This window comes from Ascaphus truei, chromosome 1 (assembly GCF_040206685.1).
Source record: "Ascaphus truei isolate aAscTru1 chromosome 1, aAscTru1.hap1, whole genome shotgun sequence".
NCBI lineage: Eukaryota > Metazoa > Chordata > Amphibia > Anura > Ascaphidae > Ascaphus > Ascaphus truei.
In genome coordinates this window covers 45,008,262-45,031,019 of record NC_134483.1, presented here as the reverse complement: position 1 = coordinate 45,031,019, position 22,758 = coordinate 45,008,262, and the positions used below count along the sequence as shown (strand labels likewise).

At 40.5% G+C, this 22,758-nt stretch overlaps 1 protein-coding gene across 1 annotated transcript in view; it reads right to left on the bottom strand.

Annotated features, from left to right (window-relative positions):
• LOC142496461 (O-acyltransferase like protein-like) overlaps positions 1-22,758 on the bottom strand; it is a 157,448-nt gene that overhangs the window by 133,933 nt on the left and 757 nt on the right. The window lies entirely within an intron of this gene.

Sequence of the window (22,758 nt, the reverse complement as noted above, 5' to 3'; positions counted from 1 at the left end):
CTGATCTAATTGGAGCATCATCTGTGGCTCCGGATGAGTAAAACCTTTTCTATCGTTAACAGTTAGTTAAATATATTTTGTCCCTTAACATGGATAAGTGGTTTTTAAAGGCTGGTGGAAATGCTACAACTGCTACCTCATCAAATGATGGTCCATCAAAAAAAGTACAAAAGTTGCACAACATTGCTGAAAATACTAAAACCACAGAATGTGCAAATGGAATCTTCCAGTAGCAAAATAAGAAAATATAAAGAAGAATATCTTAAATTTGGATTTTCTTGGACAATGGTTAATCATGAGCAACGACCACGGTGTGTATTATGTTCTGAGATCTTGGCCAACGACAGTATGAAACCAAATAAACTCACGCCACTTGGTTACCAGGCATCTGGAACACAAAGATAAAGATATTGCCTATTTTAAGCGACATGAAGAATCGCAGAAGGCAAATGCAAGTATCATGAATAAATATGTGACAGTATCGTCAAAGGCTCAGAGGGCATCTTATGAAGTTTCTCAACTCATTGCAAGGATAATGAAGCCATATAATATTGGTGAAACATTAGTACTTCCGGCTGCAATAAAGATCTGCGAAATTATGTATGGTGGCAAATATGCTGAAGCCTTAAAAACAATACCGTTATCTCGTGACACAGTAAAGAGACGTATTATAGCTTTATCTAAGGACATTGAAACACAACTATTAATTCAAATTCAGCAAAGTGTTCAGTTTGCAATCCAACTGGATGAAAGCACTGACATTGTTCGATACTGTTATGAAGGTGAAATCCTAGAAGACATGATGTTCTGCAAATCACTTGAAGGACACACTACGGAAGAAGATATCTTCAATGTTGTGGAAGAGTTTTTTTGAAGGCCAATAATCTGCTCTGGCATAATGGTGTTGGTGTGTACAGATGGTGCGGCTACAATGATGGGACATAAGAAGGATTTCCGAGCAAAGGTGCTAAACATTGAAATTCACACATTGCATGATACATCGTGACGCTCTTGCTGCAAAAAAGCTTGAGCCCGAAGCTAATGAAGTTCTTAACGATGCAATAAAAATAGTGAATTTTATTAAAGCTCGACCTTTACAGAGCAGGTTATTTTCAATTTTCTGTAATGAAATGGGCTCACAATATGATAACCATCTAACTTCTGTATGCAAAAGGAGGTTATCATGGGGAAATATTCTTCACTGAGTCTTTGAGCTCAAGGATGAACTCCAACTTTACCTTTCAGATCACAACCCCACCTTGGCTGCAGAATTCTGCAACGAAAGATGTCTTCAAATTTTGTGTTACCTCAGCGATATTTTTGAAAAAATAAATGACTTGGATTCATCTCTACTAGGAAAAAATAGTAATATTTTAACAATGGGTGATACAATTTCAACTTTTTTACAAAAGCTCACACTGTGTAAGCATAAATATGAAACAGGATTTTGCTAAATGTTTCAATGCCTAAGTGACTTCATCGAAGCCTCTAATGCTAATCGAAGTCAGATTGATTCTGTTATAAAAACACACCTTGAAAATCTCTACAACATCTCCACTCCCCACTGCACCATTATTTATACACCTCTCTCCCAACAACTTCTTTACCCCTCAATTAAAAACACCCACACAAATTCTCTATTCACACCCTCTATCTACTCCTTCCAGCTGCTGGGGATCTTCCCTAAGCCTGAAGCCAGACATACACACCTGATCTCACTCATGCCTCCCCGCCCCCTCTTCCCCTGTAAATGGTGTTAACCTTTTCATTTAACACTGACCTTCCTTAAATTTTACCCCACAAATCAAGCATCCCAATAGCCTGCCCTCATGGCTAATGTCCCACACTCAGTCACTCCTACCACCCATTGTGACCAAGCACCGCCATCTACAGCACTTAGTCCCTCACCTACTGTCTCTGTAAGTTTCCCATTAAACCTCTTAGATTGTAAGCTCTTCGGGGCAGGGATTTCCTTTCCGATTGTCTGATTTAGCTGCACTTATTGTATAATTATAATTCCCTGTACTATATTCTTTGTGAAGCGCTGAGTACACTTTTGGCGCTATATAAATAAAGACATACAATACAATACCTGCAAATTTGGTTATACCTTGACGTTGGTATGCAGGCTTATGGTCTTTAGCATTACGCATTCACATGGTCTATTGATTGTTATGTCCTGATATGTAAAACCATAGAATTCAAAGAGGGTGTACTTTCTTTTTCACACCACTGTATATGATGTGGTGGGTTTTGGAGTTTGAGCTTACTGGGAATGTGTGTGTACATGTACATTTTGTATGTGTTATTGTTGACATCTGTAAATGGAAGAGAACTTTGTCATACAGGAGTCAGCTCCTACCATGGGTGCAGCACACCTTGCGATGTCCGGGTAAAGATGGAGCGAGTCCCCCGATCCTGCAGTATGTGGCGTGTAGAAAACAGCCGAGTATTTACAATCAGCTGTTAGCCTGCAGGGATGCCTCAATCTCCTCCCGTAGCTCCAAAACGCGGTGACATCACCTCAGCACGTTACGTCCCAACGCGTTTCGTCGCACACACGTGACTTCATAAGGGTATAGTTGCCCACAGACAGCTATTTCGACCTTCTGGGTCTCAACAGTGTGAGGCTGGGGAGTCGCTCCATACATCTTTATCCGGACATCTTGAGGTGTGCTGCATCCGTGGTAGGAGCTGACGCCTGTGTAACAAAGTCCCAGAGTATCCAGCCATACATCTCTGAACTCCCAATCCCGTTGGTGATTGCCTCTAGCATAGAGTATTATCTCTCACATGCTATTATTCTTTTACCCTCTTGTAACTGCAGATCCTAAAGACTGAGCTTCCTTTTTAATAAATCCCCGTTTATAACACATCAGATTTTAACTACTACCACTGACTTTTGTCCTTTTGTTACACATCTTTCCCCTTTACTGCTCTCCCTCTTTATAAGCTGGAGGAGATATAGGGGTGGAGGTACCTACTGTATATCACAAAATGTTAAGGATAACCATGATGGTTAAGCATTGGATGTATTGGATACTAGCAACACATTCAAATAATAGAAATGCAACAGGGCTTTAGGCAAAAAGATGTTGATTGTACTTTAAACTGATTGACGTGTGGAGATGTTGTGATTGGGACGTCAAAGATTAGACACTGGATTTAAAGTCCCTTTATAGTAGTAAGATTTGGAAATGTTTGTGTACATAGATTTTTTATTTTTAAGTGCTCGAGGTGCATGCAGACTTATCAGCAGATAAAGCAAAAATACATAGTAGATGAGGTTGAAAAAAGACATACGTCCATCAAGTTCAACCTATGCTAAATTTAGAGAACAGATACTTTATACTATATCTATACTTCCTTATTGATTCAGAGGAAGGCAAACAATACAACCCCAGTGTCTCATCGTCCAATGATATCACATAAGGGGGAAAAAATTCCTTCCCGACTCCAAGAATTGGCAATCAGATTAATCCCTGGATCAACATTCTTCCCATGTATACTTATTTGGTATATCCCTGTATACCTTACCTTTCTAAAAAGATGTCCAACCTTTTATTGAACAAATCTATTGTATCTGCCGTCACAGTCTCCATGGGTAATGAATTCCACATTTTAACTGCCCTTACTGTAAACAAACCTTTCCTTTGTTGCCGGTGAAATCTCCTTTCCTCCAACCTTACGGGATGCCCACGAGTCCTTTGTACTGCCCTTGGGATGAATAGTTCGTTTGAAAGCTCCCTGTACTGTCCCCGAATATATTTGTATATAGTTATCATATCCCGTCTTAGACGCCTCTTTTCTAATGTAAATAAATCTACATTTAGCTATCCTCAACTCATAAATTAGATTGTCCAACCCCTTTATTAATTTGGTGGCTCTTCTCTGCACTCTCTCTAGTTCCAAAATGTTTTTTCTAAGGAGTGGTGCCACCACTGCCAATTGTACTCCATATTCAAGGTGTGGTCTTACTAATGCTTTGTAAAGGGGCATAATAATGTTTACTTCCCTTCCATCCATTGCCCGTTTAATGCAAGATAAGATCTTGTTTGCCTGTGCAGCTACTGTATGACTTTGGGTACTATTGCTAAGCCTGCTGTCTACAAGCACTCCTAAATCCTTCTCCATCAAGGAGTCCCCCAATTTATCCCCATTTAATTTGTAAGTTACCTGTTTATTCTTGCTTCCCAAATGCATAACCTTACATTTATCTGTATCTGCCATTTACCTGCCCGTTTCCAGTCTCTCCAAGCCTTTCTGGAGAGACATTACATCCTGCTCTGATTCTACTACCTTACTAAATTGTGTATCCTCAGCAAAGATTGAGACTTTATTAATGACCTTGAGGTCAAGATTGAGCAAACAAGTTAAAAAGCAGTGGTCCCAGAATTCTTTGGAGGTTGTGGCTTCCTCCTGCGGCACTACAATTGAAATTTAGTCTTTCCTTGTAAACACAGAAGCAAAGAATGTGTTTAATACCTCGGCTTTTCCCTTATCTCCAATAATCTGCCTGCCCATCTCACACTGAAAGGGTCCTATATTTTCTTTTCTCATTTTTTTTTGTTATTAATGTCCTTTAAAGAACTTTTTAGGGTTGACCTTACTTTCTATTGCAATCCTTTTTTCATTATCCATTTTTGTTAATTTGATTGCCCTTTTGCAATTTTTGTTACATTCCTTATAATTCTGATATAATGCATCTGTCCCTTCTGACTTCAATAATCTAAATGCCTGCCTCTTCTTTTCCATTTCCTCCCCTACCTGTTTATTTAGCCACATTGGTTCTGACTTATTTCTTTTATACGTATTACCCAAGGGTATACACTGATAAGTGTGCTTTTCTAACAATGTTTTAAAGACTGCCCATTTATCGACTACATTTTTCCCTGCAAAAACATCATCCCAATGTATTACTTGTAGATTAGTCCTTAGTTTATTAAAATTTGCCTTTCTAAAGTTTAAGGTCTTTGTTGAAGCCAAGTAATCTGTTTTTTGATCATTTATTTCAAATGAGACCATGTTATGATCACTGTTACTCAAATGTTCCAGGACTTTAATATTTGCTATTACTTCTACATTGTTTAATATTACCAAATCCAGTTTTGCCCCTCTCCTGGTTGGTTCCTCAATAATTTGAGTCATATAAATTGTCTTTAAGCACGGCCAAAAACCTGTTTCCTTTTGTTGTAATGCTAACCTCATTGCCCCAGTTTACAGTATGTCTGGATAATTAAAATCCCCCATTATGCAAACATTACCTAGGTTTGATGCCTTCTCCATTTGCAAAAGTATTTTACCTTCCTCAATTTCACTGATATTTGGTGGTTTATAGCATATCCCTATAAACATTTTCTTTATACTTTTACCTCCACTGCTAATTTCTATCCACATGGTCTCTACATTTTCATAATTCCCTTTACAAACATCATCCCTTATAATAGGTTTTAGATCCGATTTAACATATAAACATACTCCACCTCCTCTCTTATTTGCGCGATCCTTCCGAAAAAGGGAACAACCCTCTAAATTAACTGTCCAGGCATGAGTTTCATCCCACCATGTTTCAGTAATGCCTATGATGTCATACTGCCCCCTTGTAGCCATTAATTCAAACTCTCCCATTTTATTTGTCAGGCTTCTTGCATTAGCAAGCCTGCATTTAAGGTTTTTTTCAGCCAGTACTATTATCTCCTCCTTCCTTTCTGCGCCTTTCCCCCCTTTTTTTCTTATTTTACAGTGGCGGCCGCCTTTAACCTCCTGCGGCCGTTTCCCAGCGATTTTTAAAATCGTGGCAGATGCGGGCCATTTTCGGCTGTTTTGGGCGCCGCGGGCGCTTTCATTGTCTAGCGCTAAGCGCTTTCATTGTGCTTTCATTGTCTAGCGCTATCTGGTGAATGCGGGATGTGCGGCCAAGTCCGTGAGAAACGGAAAACATCCCTGAATTTTTTCGGGGATGTAGGAGGTTAAAAGGGGCCGCGGCTGTATATGTAATATATAATTGTACATTCTTACCTAAGATGGCAATTGTTTGGTGCTATTATAAATCTAACAACAAGAAATAATCCGGCGCCTTTTCACTTTAGTTATTGCAATTCAACTATAAGTTGAACTGTGTAATATCACAACATATACATCAAAATAAAGAAATGCAATACAAGGTTTCGTTCATGCATAGCTCCATTTCTTTCTTCTGATAGGGCCAAATGGGAGTTTCCTAGATTTGCTACAAGTTAGCTAGAAATGTTTACACAACCTCTGACCTGGCGGAATTCTGTTTGATGTAAAACACAAGGTACTGTAGGGGACGCACAGAGATGCATAGTTTGATACATCTCATTATAATATGTGCATTATGCAGCTCCTATTAAAACTCCCTAAATTGCAGGCTGAAACTGGAGAGGAAGTGTTCCTCTGTTGCTGCACTCAAAATATAGGTACCCCAATTAGTTAATTAAAATTTAGCCTGATGTATTTTAATAAAAGAAAACCATACTTAACAATAGTGAAAGTTAAAAAATTAGCCTAAATAACAAATAATACATTTTTTTTTATTATTATTAAATGCTCGGGTATGTGCCCTTTAGCCAAAAATCAAACAGCCTCTATTGCCTAATTGGCATGAATGGCCTGTCAATGTATAGCACGGCTGAGTTCAAAAGGTATGGAGTTTATAGCAGGGATCAATTTATTCTGGGGACATGATAAAACCAGAGTAATTAATTAAATATAGCAATTGATTGAATAAACTAGGAGCATAGAATCAAATGTTAGAGTTTAATTATAAATCAAATCCCACTGAGGTTTTTGCTTCATAGCCCTCAATTCACAGTTAAGGATGTGTTAGTATGTATGTATGTATGTATGTATGTATGTATGTATATAGTGCCGACCTTGTACTCAGCGCTTCACAAAGACAATACAGTATGGGGAATTATAATAATACAATAACCACAGCAAGTTGAGACAATAGGAAAGGAAATCCATGCCCAGGAGAGCTTACAATCTAAGTGGGAGATTTATACAGACAGCAGGTGAGGGAATAAGTGCAATAGATGGCAGTACTTGGCCATAATTGTTGGTAGGAGTGATGGAGTGTGGAATAGTAATCATGAATCCAGGCTATTGAGACACTTCTTTTGCGATGCGAGTTTTAAGGTTGGTTGGTATTAAATTAGATAGATTAATACGATTAGCAGGGAAAGAGGTGGCAGGGAGGAGTGGGTGAGAGCTGATGTGTTATGGGCGAGTCCAGGATTAGGAGAGATATCCCCAGCAGCAAGAAGGAGTAGAGAGAGAGGAGGTGAATAGAGGATTTGATTTTTATTGAGGGGTGGAGAAGTTGCTGGGAAAGAGTTGTGTAAATAGCGGTGCAGTGTATGGGCACATGCATAGGTGAAGGGAAGGCGCGATGAAGAAATTTGGATAGGAGTGGAGAAGTTGGAGAGAACAGAAAAGTTTACACGGGAGTGAGAAAACAGCAAATAGGAAGGACATAATGAGATGCAGGAGGAGAGACTTCCCAGGTATTGGAGGATAAGAGTAGGTGTTAAAAGAGGTGCATAAAATCAGGCATGGGAGGGCAGTATCGCACTGAAGATTAAGCAGCAGCATAGAAACGGATTCTATAGATGAGTACAAGTTGTCAGAGCATTCATAAAGTTAAGTGCTCACAGTTGCAGGGTTGTTGTTGAAGTGCAGAGTTCAGTTCTTATTGTAGTCCTCACCCCCAATTAAACTCCAATATAAACTGCACCGATGCTTCATATATGACACAGCCATAAGGCACAGCCAAGATAGACTGACTTAAATACTCTAAACAAATTCCCCTGACTAATAATTAAGGGAGGCATTTGCCTATTCCACTCAGACAGACATACCAAGGAGATGGTAGATAAGTTCTGTTGCAATTGGGGTAAAATTGATAGAAGTATTCCTGTAAGAGACGTGTGCAGAGGTACGCAATAGAGACTGGTTTTAAGGTGAACTGAAATAAGGCTTTTATTGCGCCTGCTTCTTTAACACATGAAAATCGTCAAACAAATGCAAATAAGGGTCAAACAAAGCTTCTGCTCCACTTGGGAGTATTTCTAGTTAAACACATGCCGTCCAGAACTCCCTTTACATAGCATGTATCCCAGCCCCAAACATATAGTTTCCCAGCCCCAAACATATAGTTTGATATGTGCAGATATATACCAGTCTTAGAAAGTAAAGCTTATCTGTCTCTCTGGTAGCTGTAGGGGGGAATCCTTCTCTGCTCTCCTGGTGTAGCCTTTTTTGTGCTACAGTAAGGCGCTTTCAGGTTTTAGAAGTCTTCTCCCCCTTGTTGTTTTGTTGTCTGGCTGTCCACCTACAGCCGCTCAAAACTTCTGTCCCTTCCTGGTACAGCCCACGTGTGAGCTCAGGAGTCTCTCCTTCCTGTCTCAGGAGGAGCCTTTTCTCTAACAAACCTCCAATCAGCCAGGTGCTCATGGGCGTCCGCAGAAATGTTTTCGGGGGAGGGGGGGCATAATTTTAACAGCCAGTGCCCGGCGTAAAAGTGGTGGCGATTGCACTGTGGCGAGCGAGCCCAACCAGCATAGGGGGGAATTCTTCTCCCCGAGAAAATTTTGAAAAATAGAGTGGGCAAATGGTGCATTTTCAAGCAAATTTGAGAAAGCTTGAAGGTTAATAAAGCAATTGTGAAAGTGTAGTTATGACATAAAAAAAGAGCAGCTACTCAGGGTTGCAGGATCTGGTGGGTGCCTGGAAAACTTGCCATGTCACTCTGGCGCTTAAGTGCAGAAATTCCAGCCATACTACAACTTTTTAAGGCTGCTTCTCTCACAGGATCCTCAGACATGTGTGCCAGGTGGGGCACAAGAAAAAGAAATGGGGATCATTAAATACTCTGCTCATTACCGGGCTGGCGGTATTGAATAAACTGTGGGTTGTAGATGAGCTGCAGGGAGTTGAAAAAATCCCTTTAAAGTTCTCCTGCTAGGAGATCCAAGCTTTCCTTGCATAGTGCATAGCTATATTGGTGAGATGAGATTTGTGAACTTCAAATAACTCACCTACAATGCACTATTTATTGAATACAGCCCTGTATGCAGTAATAGAAACTTGAAAAAGGAAAAGTGTATGTGTGTGGCACACAGTGTGTGTGGGTGGGTGGGTATATATACTTCTAATCCAAAAAAGACCCTTCAGTAGTGCAAAACCAACTTTTTCAAAAAAGCAAGGAAAACAGAATGTTTTCTTTATATAACCCTCACCCAATAGAAACCCTTGGTGGCATGCTTCATCATTGGGTCCATCCCGTTCCGCTGTGGAACGAGGCGTGCTGTGACCTACAAGCTATGTGGGAGCACTTATTAGTATGACTGTACACACACACACAAATATATATATATATATATATATATATATATATATATATATATATATATATATATATATATATATATATATATATATATATATATATATTGCAGAATAAATTAGTTCTTCAGTATTAGGTGATTCCTTTTTTATTGGACTAACAATTTATGTCATAGGACAAGCTTTCGAGAGTTATCCTCTCTTCTTCAGGTCAGGCAATACTGATATACAAAGGATTCAATGGCTAAAACAGTGTAGAGAGAGGAAAAACAAAAACAAACAACAGATATTTACTGCACTGCATGCTGATATGCTATTGCTGTGACCACGTGTTACACGAGCAATGAAAAGGGACATGTGTTACTACTCATAATATATGGTTCAACCCAGAAGCTGAATGTCTTGTACATATCCACTGTGTTACATGCAACGTACCATCTGAAAGGAAGCAGCAAATGTCTACTATGTTGCATGCAATGTATCATGCGAAATGAAGCAGTAAATGTATATGCTGCCCTATACGTGATAGTTCATGATGCCTCTCCTCCCCCCCCCCATCCCTCTCCTCCCCCTCTCCCCCCCCCTTCTGGACCCCATGGTAATGACCATAAGAGTAACACAAACCGAAATGTACTTGGAGCACTAAATGTATATGCTGCCCTACATATAACTGTATACAACATGGTCATAAACCCCTCTGAAGACAGATCATCCATAGCGGGTCATCCATAGCGGGTCACCCCCGTACAACCTACTCCCAACATAATGGGAAAGGGTTCAGGGAAATACTGAACGAATTCTCATTGGTTGACATATGGAGAACCCAACGTCAGGGTCAGAGGGACTACACCTTTTACTCAGCACCTCACCAGACCTATTCCCGTATAGACTACTTTCTACTGACCAAAAATGTCCTGGAAGCTTCCACCAAATCGGATATTGGCCCAATCACTTGGTCAGACCATGCTCCCATCACCTTGACCCTATCAGTACCATTCGAAAAAACAACATCCTACTCCTGGAGACTAAACGATTCACTACTAAACCATCCTGAGATAGAAAGAGATAAGAACCTCGCTTAAGGACTATTTTTTCTTCAACTCAGGATCAGTTACATCTCCAGCAATCCTCTGGGAAGCCCATAAGGCGGCAATCAGAGGCAAACTTATCTCTATTGCATCCCATAGGAAGAAAGTCAAACAAAAATTGATCAAGGATCTTTTGGACACCATTATTACATTGGAACAAGCTCATAAAACTAACCCCTCAAAAAGAGCGTACAAAAACTTAACCACAGCCAGGGCAAAACTGAAACAAGCACAGCTAGAGGACGTAGAAAAAGTGCTTAGATGGACAAACCAACAGTACTATGATAAGGGCAACAAGGCTGACAGACTTTTGGCAAGTAGACTAAGAGGAGTACAGAAAAGATCCCAAATAACGGCGGTCAAGAATAGATCTGGTGAGATACAATATAGCGATAATAAAATAGCAAGAGAATTTACCAAATATTATACTGAACTATATAACCTAAGATCCAAAAATGACCGACCCGAACCAAGAGCATCGGATTCTATAAAGAAATATCTAGACAATTGCAACCTCCCTAAATTAACAGAGGAGGAAAATGCAGTTCTCAACGCTGAAATCTCAAAAGAGGAACCAGCAGAGGCGGTCAAGGTGTTAAAACTCTCCATGTCCCCTGGCCCTGACGGATTCACCAATGCCTATTATAAGAGATTCCTACCCATTCTATCCACACACATATTAAAAATGTTCAATCATTTTATGGAGGGGAACCCAATCCCCACCTCAATGTCTCTGGCTAACCTAGCAATCATTCATAAGGATGGTAGAGACCCGATGCAGTGTGGAAGCTACCGTCTGATCTCCCTTCTCAACAATGACCTCAAACTATACAGTAAAATCTTAGCAAATAGATTAAACCCTATCTTACCGAGGCTTATAAATATAGATCAAGTAGGATTTGTCGCGGGCAGGCAAGCCTCTGACAACACTCGTAACATAATAAATATTATAGATCATGTCCATCTCACAGGCACCAAAGCAATACTTTTAAGCTTGGACGCAGAGAAGGCGTTCGATAGAATTGACTGGCTCTTCCTAGACCATACTATGCGTAGATTCGGCTTTAAGGACGCATATCTAGAAGGGGTCCGCAGACTCTACCAAGACCCATCAGCAGCTGTAAAATTGCCAGGGGGCAACATTCAGAGATTTAACATTAAAAACGGCACAAGACAAGGATGACCCCTATCACCTCTCCTCTTTGCGCTTACCATAGAACCCCTGACAGCTACTATCCGACAGAATGTAGACATCCAAGGTATAACAATTGCGCATCAGGAATATAAGATATTATTTGCAGACGATGTTATCCTAACACTCTCCAAGCCTCAAATTTCCCTCCCCAATCTTCAAAAAGAGCTCAGAGACTTTGGCCAAATATCAGGTACAAAATTAATAACGACAAATCTGAAGCGCTGAATTTAAGCCTGCCAGAGCCAGAGGTGAAACTCCTCAAGCTAAATTTTAACTACCGTTGGAGTTCCTCTTGTATCAAATATTTAGGAGTAAAGATATCGGGGAACTACCAATCTTTATATCAACATAATTACCCAGCCCTATTTCGGAAAATCAGACAAGATCTAGATAAATGGGGAGGATACCAAATATCATGGATTGGGAGGATAATCTCGGTTAAGATGAACATACTCCCCAGATTATTATACTACTTCCAGACACTCCCGATCCACATCCCTGGCTCAGAACTAAAGAATATACAAAAACATATTTTCCATTTTATTTGGCGGGGTAAAAAACCTAGAATCACCAGAGCTGTTCTACTTGCCTCAAGAGGAAGAGGGGGCCTGGGAGTCCCAGATATTACAAGATATTATCAAGCCACCCAACTGCGCCAGGTAGTAGTCTGGAATGCGGACCCAGGCCAATACTGCTGGCTCGATATAGAAGCACAATACGCCGGCACGCCTTCACTGCCAGCCTGCCTTTGGTCCCTGAGCAGGGAAGACATGCAGAATAGTAAATTTAAACTAGGTCCGATGAGACACACATGGGAGATCTGGATGAAATGTAAATTCAAATTCAAACTCACGACCCCTAAATCTCAATTTATTCCAATCCTTAAAAATACCAAATTCCCACCAGGGTGTGAGCTGAGACAATTCGACCAATAAGAATATTAGAGCAGTTGCCGACCTTTTGAGTTTTGGGCAGTTCCTGAGTTACCAAAGACTGCAAAATAAATACGAAATGGTAGGACTAAGCCCGTTCAAGTACCTCCAAATCCGGCACACTATTCAAGCATTATCCCCAACATTGGAATTTCCCCCTCTCACCAGTTTTGAAAGGTTGTGCAGAGAAACAGCCCACCAAAAAGGTCTAATAACTCAAATCTACACAGATCTGGAGAGGGCAATAGAAGCCCCCACCCATGACTATATGCACAATTGGGCAGCAGAATTGAACATAGTTATAGACCGAGAGGACTGGGAAAGTATTTGGGAAACAGCCTCAGGAACTTCCATATGTACCACAATCAAAGAAAACATTTATAAAATATTGTTTCGCTGGTATCCCACCCCCGTCAGAATAAATCAAATCTACCCTCTGGCCTCCGATCTATGCTGGAGAGGCTGCGGACAAAAGGGAGACATGGCCCATATTTGGTGGTCATGCCCGGAAATTCAGAAATATTGGGAAACCATACAGTCAATAATTACAGAGGTCACAGACCTCACGATACCTATTGATCCGCTAACCTACCTCTTGGCCAGGCCAATAGAGAACATTGACCGGCCAATAGGAAAATTAGTCTCCTTCATTCTCACGGCGGCCAGATGTGCGGTGGCTGCTGCGTGGAAGGTGTCTCCCCCCCCCCAAGCAAACGGTCAAGAAAAGAATACAGGAAGTAATGCTGATGGAGCAACTATCAGCCTTTCTGAAAAGGACGACAGCAACCTTCTATAACACATGGGTACCTTGGCTGACACGAATGGTAGAATAAATGGGCCCTTACCGATAGCGGATACAAAGACCGAAATATCCCCCCGCTCCCCCCCCCCATGGGAAACTGAGTTAGACGGGACTCCCCCCTCCACACCCCTCCACCCCTCTTCTAATCCCCCCCCCCCTCTCTCTTTCTGTTTCTTCCCCAGCATTCATCACAAAGGAAGAAAGATGTTTACAAAAAAAAAAACTGTATTAGGCCAAGATATGTATGTAACCATATAAACTGTATTAATGTATTAATGCCTAATAAAAAAACTTTGTGGAAAAAAAAAAAAAAAAAAGAAGCGGTTCTTAATCTGGCACGGGAAAAAGGAGGGCTGAAATGGGGAGATGTGACTATAGACGTGTACAATGACCTGGCACCATCAACGCTTATGAAGAGGATGGCCCTGAAACATATCACAAAAGTCCTGAGAGAAAACGACATTCGATACAAGTGGGGGTTTCCATTCCGCCTTATCGCCACCAGAAATGGAACGCAAGCCTAACTGAGGGATCCAGAGGAAGGAGTGGACTTCCTAGAAAGATTGGGATTGCAACCACCAGACTCCATGACCAGAGAAGAACGCAGACCGCCTCCCATCAGACCGATATGGAAAGAAGTGGGCGGAGGAGCCACCCCACATAGAGGAAAACCAAAGGAACCCCATAAATCTTAGGTCTATGCAAATCCTGCTACAACAGAGAAGACCCGAAAATTCCGATACACGGACCTACGCCAAAAATGATAGACTGTGATGTGTTACGTAGACCCAGATAAGGAATAGCAAGAGGTCACCACCTTTCCCCCCCATAGATGAGTGGGTAACCCGAAGATTACAATTACTGGTGCGAGTACGCAGAAAACAAGAAGTTAAGCAAAAAAAAAAAAATTTGTTGAATTATGCTGGTTCAATATAGAGTTGATCACAATGTCTTAGCTCTACATATTTGGCTTGGGAGGTCTACGAAAATATATATATATATATATATATATATATATATATATAAAAAAAATAAATAAAAAAAAGGAGGGATAGAAATTTTAAATGTTAGATGTTAAATAAAAAATAAATCAAAAAGTTGGTTGTTAAGCAGGCCCGCCGCATGGGACCACAGTACGGTCCATACACACTCAAGGATATGGGTGTGGGATTAGCGCTACTGCGCAATCGCAGAGAAAGACCGTTCACGACCAGTGAACAAACAAATCCAGGACATGTTAGCCACCTGGATTATCCTATATATGTTGTTTTATTTTTGATGTTTACATGTTTAACTGTGTTCATTACTATAAGATGTGCACGAATACCCTCCAGGCCGCCACTCAAGGGAAACCGGAAAATGAATCCACTAGAGAAGAAGACCTCACACCCAGGTAAATACAAATGACACTAACATTAATATCGCATAACACCAAGGGACTGAATAATGTGGTAAAAAGGAAGTTAGCAATGACAGAGTATAAAACATTATCAGGGGACATAATATTCCTACAAGAAACGCACTTCACTGCTAGCTCTACCCCTACGTATTGGGACAAATTCTATCCCCAGGTATACACAGCTTCTGCAAAAGAAGAAAAAGAAAAAAAGAGTGGTGGCCATACTCCTAGCGAGGAACTCTCCATTTACGATAGACAAGGTAAAAAGGGACCCAGAGGGACGATACCTAATACTCACAGGGAATATAGAAGATACACAAATAACCCTAGTTAATGTGTACGCACAAATAAGAGTATATTTTTTACAAACTTGTTCCGACTGATGGGTACAACCACCCGGGGCCGCATAGTCTTGGCGGGAGATTTTAATATAGCCTTAAATGAAAAACAAGACAGGTCTAAACCCGCTCTAGCTAAGACTCTGGCTGCCCAAAAAGGGGAGAGAAAAACGCTAAGAGAGGGACTTAAAGAGTTTGATTTAAGGGATGCATGGAAGGAGATGAATCCGCAAAAAAGGGACTTCTCTTTCTATTCAGCTCCCCACAAAGTATATACAAGGATAGACTACATATTTGTAGACTCTCTACTAATCCCAAAAATTACAAAGGCCCACAATACACCCTACTACCTGGTCAGACTATGGCCCAGTAGAAGTGCACATTGAAGACATACATAAGAAGCCAAGTAAAGTGTCATGGAGATTAAACGAGTCTCTACTAAAGATGCCAGAGGTCATAGCTAAGATCAGTAACGAGGCAACTAACTACTTCCAAATAAACGAATGGAGCGTGGACTCACCCTATATCCTATGGGAGGCCCATAAGGCTGTGGTGAGAGGAAAACTTATAAGTGTCGCAACGCATAGAAAGAGGGAGAGACAGAAACAAACCGTAATTCTGCAGGAAAAGATAAAGAACCTACAAGAGGCACATAAAGCAAATCACAGTATAGCCATTGAGACTGAATTGCGGGATCTAAGAGGGAAATTAAATTTATTACTGACTGATAAAGCGGAAAAGGCCATAGCATGGACAAAACAACATTTTTACGAGAAGGCCAATAAGGCTGAGACAATGCTGGCCACAAGATTGAGGAAGGATAGAATGCAATCTAGAATACATAGCATTAGAAGAAAAGATGGGGTGTGTACAACAAATCCACAGAAAATAGCTAATGAATTCACCACATTTTACAAAGAGCTATACAATGGAGACAAAGTAGATAAAGGGAACGCCACCAAGGAAAACCAGAGAGCATTCCTCAGAAAAATGAATTTGCCTAAACTCACAGTACAGGATATAACAACACTATCCCAGCCAATCACATCGACAGAGGTATTAGAAACAATAAAGGGGTTGAAAAATTCCAAGGCCCCGGGACCAGATGGCCTGTCCAATATATACTATAAAAAACTAGCCCAAATATTAGTTCCCCAATTACTAAAGTTATTTAATAAGGCTCTTGAGGGAAAACAGTTCCCACAAACAATGCTGGAATCAAAAATAATACTAATACATAAAGAGGGAAAAGACCCCACCCAATGCAAAAGCTACAGACCGATATCCCTGATCAATAACGATCTCAAAATATTTTCCAAAATACTAGCCACTAGATTGAATAAGTATCTTCCACAACTGGTAGACGCAGATTAGACAGGATTTATACGAGGGTGACAGGCAGTGGATAATACACGAAGAACAATTGACTTAATCCAGATAGCTAAGCACAATAAAACGCCTTCGATGCTACTATCTTTAGACACTGAAAAAGCTTTTGATCGTATTGATCGGGGGTATATGTTTGAGACACTTCGGGCATTTGGAGTCAAAGGCAAATTTATGAAAGCTATTACATCACTATATGGAGAACCCACAGCTAAAGTAGCCTATATTAATATGCAGACCGAGAAAATCCACATCAGAAATGGTACAAGACAAGGCTGCCCTCTGTCACCCTTATTGTTTGCATTGGCGATAGAACCGCTAGCAGCCCAAATCAGGGCGAACGCAGATATTGGGGGGATTAAGGTAATTAAAAAGAATACAAGCTGGCATTGTTCGCCGATGATATATTGTTAACAATTTCAAAACCCTTCACCTCACTCCCAAACCTACAGTAGAGGCAACGTTTATTCGAACATTTGCCGTAAACTAGCCGGGTTACATTCTGGGTATGTGCTGGGTATGTTCTGGGCTAGTTTGAGGCACGTTTAAGGCATTTCTGCATTGACTAACGACCCATAGGATTAACACAGCAGGGATCCCTGGCAGTCCAATTCAGTTTGAATGGGTTTGCCAGGGACCCCTCGCTGTTAATCTGATAGGCCATTAATCAATGCAGAAATGCTGGGGCTAGTTTAAGGAAAGTTTAAGGCATGTACCCAGCGTGTACCTGGATGTTTCCTGGGTATTTTGGGGAATTGCCACTGGTTTTTGTTCGAATAAGAGTTGCCTCTACTGTATTAGTAACCTGTCAGAGTTCCAGAAATTATCGGGGTTTAAAATAAATAATGAAAAATCCAAATCCCTAAATATAAACCTCCCTCAGGAACAACTAAAGCTAATAAAAATAAACGTTGATTTCGCGTGGAAGACACAGCCATAAAGTACTTGGGAATCTGGTTGACCAACACAACTGACACTATATATGAGACAAACTACCCAGCACTAATAAAAACACTGAAAAAAGACCTAGAAGAATGGTCCAGGTATCATATATCATGGATAGGCAGAGTAAACGCTATTAAAATGAACTTACTACCAAGAATCTTGTACCTATTCCACACGCTTTCAGTACAGGTCAGAGCTAGGGACATACACGAGCTACAGAAAAAAAATCACAAAATTCATATGGAATAACAAAAAAGCGAGAATAAAGCTGCCCACACTCTATAGATCCAAACAGTCAGGAGGGCTAGCCTTGCCACACTTGTGGCAATATTATCAAGCGGCACATGTAAGCCAACTGGTCCACTGGCATGCACATAAACAGAGGAAAAAGTGGGTGGAAATTGAGTCCGATATGATATCAGGGTCATCTATAGAAATGATACTGTGGTTAACAAAGAAAGAAAGACCAGCTCTGATGGTGTCCCTGGAATCTATCACACGCTCACTAATCATGTGGGATCTATTGAAACTTAAACATGGGCTATCCAACTTCAAATCTCAGGTGACACCACTATTTGATAATATTAGCTTTATCCCGGGCACGGAACCAACAGCGTTTAAGGACTGGAGCAAGGCAGGAATCATAAGGGTAAAAGACCTATGGGCAAACAAAGATAATAAAAAGTTTGAGACAGTAAAGAGAGAAAATGGCCTTCATGATTTGGCCTTCTTTAGGTATCTTCAATTGAGGGATCACATACAGAGGACAGGTCCATATAGTGACTTCACAGCATTTGAGAATGTGTGCCTCATAGGGGTGGACAAAAAAGGTCTGATCTCTAAAGTATACAGCATTCTTGCTGAGGGTAAAACGGAACCGGAGATAAAACACAAATTTATAACAAAATGGGAGGAGGCATTGGGAGAACAACTAGATCAGGAGCAGTGGGACAATATATTTGAAGGAATAGCAAAGAGCTCCACATGTGTATTAATAAAAGAAAATGCTTATAAAATGCTCCACCAATGGTACTACACCCCACTACGATTGTCCAAATTTTTCAGAAACATGTCTCCAATGTGTACAAGGGGGTGTGGCCAGCAGGGATCGTTTGTACATATGTGGTGGACGTGCCCGAAGGTTACAAAGCTATGGAGGGCCACACATATGGCACAGGCAATTCTTGGGTATGCCTTCCCCTTAGACCCGTGGAAGGTACTGCTATGCAGGCCAATTGAAAACATGGAAAAAATTGACGATAAACTACTGACACACATATATACAGCGGCCAGATGCGAAATAGCCAAAGCCTGGAAACAGGAACAGCAGCCGGCCATACACGCTGTAAATGAGAGATTATGGAGGATCTGTCTTATGGAAAAACTGATGGGGATACAAAACGACACAGTACAGAAATACTTAGAAGTCTGGGAACCGTGGAGAACTTATATAGGACATAGATATATTAATAGGGGAACTCTCCAAATCTGAAAAACACATAATAGAAGTGCCATAAAAACCGATGAGTTAAGGATAGGGGGGGGGAGGGGAAAAAAAAAACACTTATCCCTTGAGGAAACCTTGGTGGAATATGTTTCGTATCGGTCTAAAACGAGGAGGGGGGCCTGGAGGGTATTCGGTACTCAATAATCCACAAAGGTACGTGTGCTGATATACTGTTATGTTAGTTTTACTGGTATGGTACACCGACAGGTGGAAAACTGTTGCTAAAGTAATGACATTCTTTTTTTGTCTTTTCCTTTTCCCTCTCCCAGTCTTTTTAAGTTAATTTATTGTACTAGTTATTTTATATGCTGTCCCAACAGTGATGTCATTATTGTCTCCCCACCAAAAGATGTTATATACTTGATACAAAGATATGTAATTCAAAAGTAACATCCTACCCCTCTTTATGTTCTGTACCCCACTCCCCATTGTTCTTAACAAAAAATGCAAATAAAGTACAAGTTTAAAAAAAAAATAAAAAAAAAACATAACATACTAACATATGAATATTAAATATTTAGATTTTTAATTTGCTACCATCTATTTCAGGAAAAGATGGTTGTTTGGCCATGCACTGCGGCGAAACAGAACTGGACTGCCGGTGTATTGAACACACAGAATTTTAATGGCACATATGCAAACAGAGCCACTAACGCGTTTTGCACTGTAAGGAAGCGTTTTGTCAAAGAGCTTCCTTTGACAAAGCGCTTCCTTACAGCGCGAAACGCGTTAAAGTGGCTCTGTTTATTTGCATTTGCGCCATTAAAATTGTGTGTTCAATACACCAGCAGTCCAGTTCTGTTTCGCTGCAGTACACCGCCAAACAACCATCTTTTTCCTGTCGCCTACAGCGGTTGGAACATGCCGACAAATCCATGTGGTCCATCAACGGAGTGAGTAACTCGGCTTTTTATTATGCAGTGGTATACCTTCATGCATTGGTCTCATTCATACAATTACTAACTGGAAGTTGTAGCTTATATATCTATCAGTCCTTGGTACAAGTGACAGAGGTGAGTGGAAACGAGGGAGTTCACGTTTTTCCCTCAAGTACACATAGTACACCTGGATTTATGACAATTACCTATGCATGTCACTTTGAAGGCAGCTTGCATGCAATACCATATGCCCAGCCTCCAAATCCTCACTCCGTAGGAATTACCCTGTTTAAGTACAAGTATGGACACTCTGTATCAGCATTTACATTGTGAATACATTGAAATAGTCATTATTATTCAAAAGCAACATTTCAAATACTTTTTTTCTTACCTTTTTGTCTTGATGCATTGTTGTGAAGTTTCTCCAACTTTTGTGCTGTTTAAGGACTTACCTGCTCCAATGTGAGAAATTTACTTTTTTTTAAAAATTAAGTTCCATAAATACAAAAAATTAAGAATAAGCTAAAAAGGCACAGTATAAAAATAGAAAACAAAGCAAAGCTGTTGGGAGCTTATTACCAAGAGTAAATGGCAAATTCCAGAAGGAAACCTTGATAAAAAGGTCAACATGTTGGACTAAGACATTAAAGGATATGTATCAAATCTTGCAAATTGGAGCATTACTCCAGAACGGGTGCAAATTGCTTAATTGCGATACTCCTTAAATGCCCCAAACTGGCTCACTTGCGACATGAAAGCTTTAGGGAGTGGTTATGGGAGGAGTAAGGCGAGGAGAGTCAGAGCAATATCATAATGAGGTCCCTCAAAAGTTGCACCTACAACTGGTGTAATTTCCCTCTCTCTGCATGAAATTACTGCCAGGTTTGGGTGGCGTTAACCACTGCTCCTAAGAGATCTGCATCAAATGTAAGAAGCAATATTAGTAATATTCATACACGTCGCTTGTGCAAATGGATGCAGAGGCAAATAATTGCACTGTGTTTTGGAGCAAAGTGCGCCATTTTGATGCCGCTCTCTCATTGTCTTTATAATATACAGTAGTGTTAGTTGTTGGAAGATTAATGCTGTATTGGTTGTGCGGTGGAGTATCAATTCCAGTTCAGGCCATTTATCGCCCATGCTGCAGCAAAGCTAATTATCTGCAACCGATTCCTTTCTGGTAAATATTCTATATTTGAGCTCCCATGCCGCTGGTCTGAGGCTTGTTGTCTCAGCTTGCAGACCAGCTCTGCCCACCAGCTAGCTCGCTCAGCCAGTTTCTGCTTCTTGCATTCCCAAGTCTGGTTTGTACTTCAACCCTTATTCTAGATCTGCTGAAGTGGATGTTTTTAGCCGAAAATTCACATTGATGTCTATAGGTAATTGTCGGTCAAAATAGTTCCCAACAGCCACTTTCGACACACACAGCATTACCCCCTTAAGCTCTATTTTGACTCTGTCCCTATCCTCCCTCTGCCCAGTATCCTGCCGGCTACACCAGCCAAGGCTGGCTCCTGGCAATTCTACAGCCCTTCACACTTCTGCCCCAAAGCACCCTGGCCCAAACTTAGTATTTGTCTCACCTACACACGGCAATTGAAAGGCTAATGACCATTTGTTCTATGGGTAGTATTATTCTTAATTCCAGTCCTGCGGACCATTGTCCCTGCTAATTGTAAAGAGAATTGGTTTCTTGGTTCAGTTCCTATAAATACAGTACCTTAGCATTGCTCTCCTTTGCTTGTCGTCTGAACTGTACCCACTACCCCCTTCTCCAGCAGTATTCTGCTCTCTGTGTGAGCCTTCACATTCTGTACTATGGTAGGCAAGAGAAAGGTCATAGCTGTTCTATTTGATTTGTAATTTTTTTTTTAGATTATGACCAAAATGTGAAGAAAAAAAAAAAGAAGTAGAATGTGATCTGGAGCTGTTTTTTGCTTCCTATTTAAGTATTTGTGATTTACAATATATTTAGCAAAAATAATGAAAATACATACATACAGAGAAACTTAACTCGAAGAATGATGTGACAAAGAAGACCGCACAGAAACAGTGGTGATCAAAAAGATATATTGTCCACACACACCTCAACATTATATCTAATCAAACATGGACTAATATATATGTATTATATATATCTACTGTATATATAATCACCATCTAACATATCTCATCAGTCTCTATACCAGTCAATCCATTCCAGTTTGGTAAAACAAAAACAATTAACATAACACTGTGCACTGTGTTGGTGCCTGATTTATAACAGATGTCCGATTATAAAATATGAAAAGAACACACATTTCTTTTTCTACTTCTCTAGGCACAAGTGTGTGTGTGTGTGTGTGTGTGTGTGTGTGTGTGTACATACATGAAAACATACATGCATACATGCAAACATACATACATACATTGCAAGTGAAAATTAAGTGCAGTATAGCGCTCGTGGGACAATCTAAATAAATTAAACTAATTAAACAATACGTGACAATGATATAAACCTGTGTGGTGGAGTCCGAAAAAGAGTCCTAAGAGCTGCCCAAAAAGTTTCTCTGGTTATCTCACAACCAGTGATGGATGTGAGAATGGTAAACCTCTTGTGGCGCTGAGGAAAAGAGTGGCCTAGGAAATCTCCTAGGCCCAGGACAATCTCCACAGTCCATTTGAATTTCCTAGGCCATTCTTTTCCTCAGCGCCACAAGGTTTACCACTCTCATACATACATACATGCATGCATACATACATACATACATACATACATAGCTTGGTCTGCAGCTACGCACAGCTACAATAGCTTGACCGGGTGTACGTAGCTAAGGCACTCATAGAACTTAGAAAATAGGTATAATAGTGATTTAATTTAGAAGACTGGACCACACATACAGCTCCCCCCTCTCCCACGCAGACACGAAATGGCAGCAG